A 6,000-nucleotide genomic window follows, 5' to 3' on the forward strand; every position below is an offset into this window, starting at 1 on the left:
GGATATTTCTGCCAGAAACCACTGCTGGTCATCAAAATGACTCCTATCAGGTAGCCTCCTCTCGGTTCAGACAGTACCTCACTTCTAGGGGGATACCATAAACACCAGGGTATCACCAAGAATAAAACCATGGCATAAAGATATAACACAAAAGTTAAATGCCACTGCAAAGAAACAAAAGTCACATTACATAAATTTGAAAGAAAATAACAACCTTTGTTAACCACACTATTAAACTGAATTTAAGGGGCGCCTGGGTGGCTCAGTCGTTAAGCATCTGCCTTCAGCTCAGGTCATGATCCCAGGGTCCTGGGATCGAGCCCCACATCGGGCTCCCTGCTCTGCAGGAAGCCTGCTTCTCCCTCTCCCACTCCCCCTGCTTGTGTTCTCTCTCTCGCTGTGTCTCTCTCTGTCAAATAAATAAATAGAATCTTTTAAAAAACATTAAATAAACTGAATTTAACTAAGGACATCCTACTAGCATTTATTCTAAAACATTAAAAACAGTTTTAGTATTTTTCTATCCTGAATGATGTGCCAAACCCAAGCTTTTGTTAAACCTAACAGTGAGGGGGATTACCAATCAAGTAGTTAACTCAAGGTAGCTGGAGGAACAAAATCATTAGCCTAGCACATTGTAGATTCAATAACCCGTAATCAGCTACTAAGTAAAATGATAGAAGCAGAAAACAGAGCTACATGTTCGTTACTCTCTTAAAAGAGACTGCTTATAACAACTTTCCCTTCTTGAGCCATATTTACTGGAATTAATTCAGAATGCCTGCATCTATGAGCACAGTCCCCTGGGGAAGAACTTCTCTTCTCACATCCATAAACGATATTTTCCCAACTTTGTTTTTTATGTGAACGTTAGAACATAAATACTTTGTAATTGTTCCATCCAAAACTTGAATAAATGATTAACTGCTGATATAAACTGCAACAAATATTAACTGCTGATATAAACTTCAAAAAAAGTTGCTCACTTGCATATTTCCCATAATCTTGATAAAATTCCATTCCATTTGTAAATAAGATAAAAACATCTTTTTGCAAGCCTCAGTCTCTCCACAAGCTCCTGCCCAACAGATGTAAGCTCAATAGCCAGAATTCAAACCACTTAATTTATTGGCTTACAGATGAATTGGCATCTATAAAAATAAACCTCCTGAAAAGGCTTTAGGCTGCTTGAATCCGGCTAACTTGTCAACTCTTTATCAATGTAAGACTGATAAAATGTATTTTCATTATCAACATAAAATGGAAACATCAAGATTGGTGTAATATTAGTTTAGAAAGTCATTTGCAGTGACATTTAAAACAATTTATTTTAACAACATCTGACTTATGATAAGAATATTGCCTATTAAATTAAGGTTGGCTGTTCAGAATTCACTGGGGCCCTATTCTCCCCCTCTGTGACAGTTAACATCTTTTGATATCAAGGGTCATCACATACCGAAAATGAAAAAAGACGAAGAAAGACACCAGGCCATTCTGAGCAAATGCCTATTAAAATGACTGATCCTTGACATTTTAATGCGAAGTCTGTGCTTCTGATAGCTTCCTTTCCTTTGCCCCTGTAAAGCCTTCTGCCCTGGCAGTATCTTTATTGACACCCAACCCATTTGGAATATCTGTAAGTCCCTCCCTTTATCTCTACTGCAGTTCAGAATGCTCTCCCCTGCGGAATCGCCAGAGAACAGGTGAAAATAAACCTGCAAATGAACTCCCCAGGAGTTCACTTCACCTCCCTAAGAACACTGACAACAGCTGAAGAGACAACAAACTGGTTGTTCAGCCAGCCTGTGATGTTACTTTTACACACAGTCTGGAAATCTTCACAACCCGCCCCCCAACTCCAGAGCAAGATCTGCCAATATTTCAGGTCATCCACCAGAAGATTCAAGATAAAATTAAGCTGACACAGGAAAAATACATTTCCTTGTAGAATGTCAAGACTCTGGAAACAAGCAGACATAAATTTTTGTCAACGTATTTAAGGGAGCCCCACTGAGAAATCTTCCATGGTCTCAGGAGCTCAGCCCATATGCTGGAATGGACTTTATCGGGATTCTAGCTACCATGTCAGTCACAAAAGACTACTAGGCAATCTGTTTTGATTTCATAAATTCAGAGTTAAGTTGTATGGCAAGTTCATCTCAGAATTCCTCTGTCCCTGTTAAGAAGGCACAGGATCTCATAATAGCTAAGTTGTCGAAGCAAGGTACATGGTAGGGCAATCTTTCCACCCCCCATTTTATGTGCACCTCGACCCGGGTTTGTCGGGGCTGGGGTTAGGAAAACGCCTCTTTCTCTCCCTCTCTCTCAACTTCACAGACAGAGCTTTCCGCAGTAAAGTGTTTCCATCAGCTTTGTCCTTTTGTCAGGGACTGGTTTGGTAGTCGCAGAAGCCCAGCCCTGGGAACCCTGGAAGCTTCTCCCGCAGCACTCCACACTTCCATTCCGCTGGTCTGGCGATCAAGGTTTTCAGGCAATAACCGCATGTCATTTGGTCCTTTTCCCCTTAGTTCTTAGTCATTGCACTGGCAAAGTCTTTCTATATGCGTTTCTCCCACACGCCTTCTAAGATGCCCCCCCACTTCAGGGCCCCAAACAGCTCTTCGCTGCTCAGAGAGTCCAGGCTTATCACCTCGGGTTTCCCCAGACAGGTTTCTCTTCAGCTGCTCAATCACAAGGCTGCCTGGGTGGCACAAGGCAACAGAACAACCACCCTCTCTGCTCCCTCCGGGACTCAAGTCCGCTCCTGGATCTACACACAGTAGCGGCTTTGAGCCGGCGGCCGCGGGCTGGGACCGCGCGGGCGGCCGAGGCGCCCAGACCCCGCTGTGCGGCCGCGCGGGGAGGCGGAGGCGCGGCGGGAGGGCGGGCGCGCCGCCCCGGTCCCCGGCAACCTGTGATGCAGGTGCGTCTCCGACCCGCCTGCCCATCGCACCGCCAGAAACCTCAGACACCCCATTGTGTCACCAGGCGGCACGCCGTCTCGGCCCCCGCCGTCCTCGCCTACCTTCTGGCGGCCTCTCCGTTGCGCCCGCACCGCCGGCCGCCTGCCTCCAGGGCCCTGCAAAGCGAAGGAGGACGCTTTGTTAGGGCTCACGAAGCGGGACAATACTTCGCAGCCGCCGCCGTGGTTCCGGGCGGGCGTCCTTCAGAAGGACGCGACTGGGGACCCGCGCGAGCGTCATTTCCATATGTAAGGAGCCAGCTCGTACAAAAGCGCGGCTCTCCGGGGCTGCGGCGCGCATCCTCCCCGCCCGCCGGCCCGCCCCCACCGCCCCACCCACCCCGGCAGCGCAGCCCGCGCCGCCACGACCGGCCCCTCCTCCCGCCCGCGAAGCCGCCCCCTCCCCGCCTCGTCCCCCGGGAGCGCCCCGCGCGCGGGGACAGCTCCTGCCCTGGCCCCGGGCCCCGAAGGGGAAGCCCCAGCCGGTCCCGGTGCGGGGTCCGCCCTGGGCGCGCAGGGCCCTGCCGACGGCGCGGGGGCGGCGCGAGGCCTCCGCGCACCCCCAGGCCGCGGGGCGGGGGTCCCCGGGAGCGGGCTCCTCGCTTACCGCGTTCCGGGGCTCAAGCGCCCGGCGCCGCCGCGGGAACCATGGCCGCGGGCGCACTCAGGGCTCGGAGGCGGCGGCAGCGGGACGGCCGCGCCCAGCGCGCTCGGCTCCCGGCTCGGCCGCGGCCACCCGGAGCTTTGGACGCCGGGGAGGAAGGGCCTGGCCCGCGCGGGGAGGAGGAGCCAGGGCAACGCCGGCCCCGGCGCGGCTCCTCCTCCGCGGCCCGCGGCGCTGGGGGCGGCCGAGGGAGGAGCGCCGAGCGGTGTCCCGGCCCCCGCGGGGTCCGCCCCCCGACCCCCACCGAGACGCCGACTGCGCCCCGGCTCCCGGGGACTGCTCGGGTCGCGGGAACACGGAGCCCGGTCCCGGCTTGGCTGCTGCATGACGCTGGGGCGGTCGCTTCGGAGATTTGAACTTGGAAACGCCAGGGTTCGCGGGGTGCAGGTGGAGGAGGTCGGCGCCTCGAGGTCGCCACCAAGCAGGGGCTAGTGCGTTCGCCCCTCGACCCCCCTGTCCTCTAGCCTCTCCTTCCAAACCCGCCCGCTCACCCTCGGCTTCGTCTAGGACACCCGGGAGGAAAGGCCTCCGCCTCCAGCCAGCGGACCTTAAGGTGGGGATTCAGGTGTCTCCCAGGCGATCCTGGATTTCTTCCCCCTTGAGCGCTCCTTGGCTGTCATTGGAAGGGGGCTGCAGTAGACAAAAGAGCTCTAGACTTGACTGAACTCTGGAAGGAGTGTGATCCTCCTACCAGGTCTAGACTGGCCTCCGCACCTGCCCACCATGTCCTCAAAGGCTCCCACCCCCTATCTAGCTTTCCGCGGGTACATCCAACCCTCGGTCTCTAGGCACACCGGATGGAAAATCCTTGGAATTGGTAGCTCTCCAGCCAACGATTGTTCAGTATTTACCACCTCCTACCACCTCCTACCCCTACTCCACAGCTCCCCCTGAGTCTCTCCTTTTTCACTCCCCGCCCCCCCCCCCCCCCCCCCCCGCATCTCTACACTTCTGATCTGGATACAAACAGGATCCCAAGTCCAGGCCTACAGGCAGCAGCTGTGGGCAGGTGACATCCACTGTGTTCTCTTTGAACTGCAGGGTTAAATGTGTTGGCCTTGAAGAAGGAGCTGCCTGATTTATTGTAACCCACAAGTCTGGTTATTTCAGCAAGAAACTGGAGAATATTCCCTCGCTACTGAAAGAACAAGTGATAGACAGGAAGGAAACTAGCATTTATTGATAATCCAGTGTGCTGCAAAATTAGCAGAAATGATTTTACCTAATCCTCGCACCACCTTTAGGAGACAGACATTATACCCATTTTGCAGATGAGGAAACTGGGCCTCAGAGAAACTAGGGAGCTTGTTCAGGGTCACACAGCTAGTACTTAGCACAGCTGAGATTCAAAAGCAGATTACATATTTGACAAAATTGCACCAAACTAAGTACACAAATGAGTACACACAAAAGTGGTGACATTTGAATAAGGCCCTAGGACTGTATTAATGTCTGTTTCCTGGTTGTGATATTATACTACAGTTATTCAAAATATTACCATTGGGTAAAAGGTCTATAAGGGATCTCTCTATACTATTTCTTAAAACTTAATGTGCATCTACAGTTGTCCCCAAATTAAAAGTTTGTTTTTAAAGCATATCAGTCTTATTTCAGAACCGAGTTCTCTTCTTTCAACACATGCTCCCCCTCCCCCCCCCCCTTTTTAATACTCTTGTGCACACACACACATTCATATACTTTATGCACGGTTCCATCCAGTAGTAATTATACAACACACAGACAAACTGTTAAGTGAATAGCTAACTTGTGACCAGAATACTTACATAGGTGTCATCTTATAGAGAAGAATGTTCACTGGGGAAGAAAACAGCCAACAGTCTTAGAAGGTAAGAATGAAGAGATGTTTCCTTGTTTCACTTAATCTCTGCCATGGGAGCCTCATCCTACTGGTTCTCTCTCCAAGCATCCCTTTTACCTGCAAGAATCCTTAAGGTTGGGATTGCTCATTAATTCAAAATGGTGATTCTTGGGAGTCAGGGGATGCTGGAGGTGGCACTCACTCCCTGTGGAGAAAGGTCAGAATTGGTGGGGGTTGTGTGGTTTGAGAAACACGAGATACTCTTTCTTGAGAGGGGTGAGTGGGGTGGAGTTAATGCTGGGGCTAGAAACCTGCAATGACATCCAACCCCCAGCCTTGCTACAAAGGAGGGGAGAGTGTGGAGCATGGCTACTTTGTGGTGTAGCTTTGCAAGGACAGTCTTACCAAGGCAGATAATTTAATACCATGTGCCTGCAATTTAGGTTGCACGGGGTGAAAGGTTAATCTTAGTCCAGTCTAGAGTCACTGGAAAAAAGCCGGGACTTACCTTAGAACCTAACACCTGAGCTTTTCTCGTTAAACAAAAATGAA

The 6,000-nt window shown here is 51.3% G+C and overlaps 1 protein-coding gene across 9 annotated transcripts in view; it reads right to left on the reverse strand.

Annotated features, from left to right (window-relative positions):
- Nucleotides 1-5,653, reverse strand: part of NIN (ninein) — a 98,347-nt gene extending 92,694 nt beyond the window's left edge. For 4 of the 9 annotated variants that reach the window (XM_078053670.1, XM_078053669.1, XM_078053668.1 and 1 more), the window contains exons 1-2: nucleotides 3,573-3,736; nucleotides 3,029-3,082 (exon numbers count right to left, since the gene is read on the reverse strand). The gene's annotated coding sequence lies outside the window, so the exon portion shown is untranslated. Of the gene's footprint in view, nucleotides 1-3,028; nucleotides 3,083-3,572; nucleotides 3,738-5,413 lie in introns of those variants that run through there. The other 5 variants (XM_078053672.1, XM_078053671.1, XM_078053674.1 and 2 more) reach the window with 3 other exon arrangements.
- Between the last annotated feature and the right edge of the window lie 347 nt (nucleotides 5,654-6,000).

This window comes from Halichoerus grypus, chromosome 8 (genome assembly GCF_964656455.1).
Source record: "Halichoerus grypus chromosome 8, mHalGry1.hap1.1, whole genome shotgun sequence".
Taxonomy (NCBI): domain Eukaryota; kingdom Metazoa; phylum Chordata; class Mammalia; order Carnivora; family Phocidae; genus Halichoerus; species Halichoerus grypus.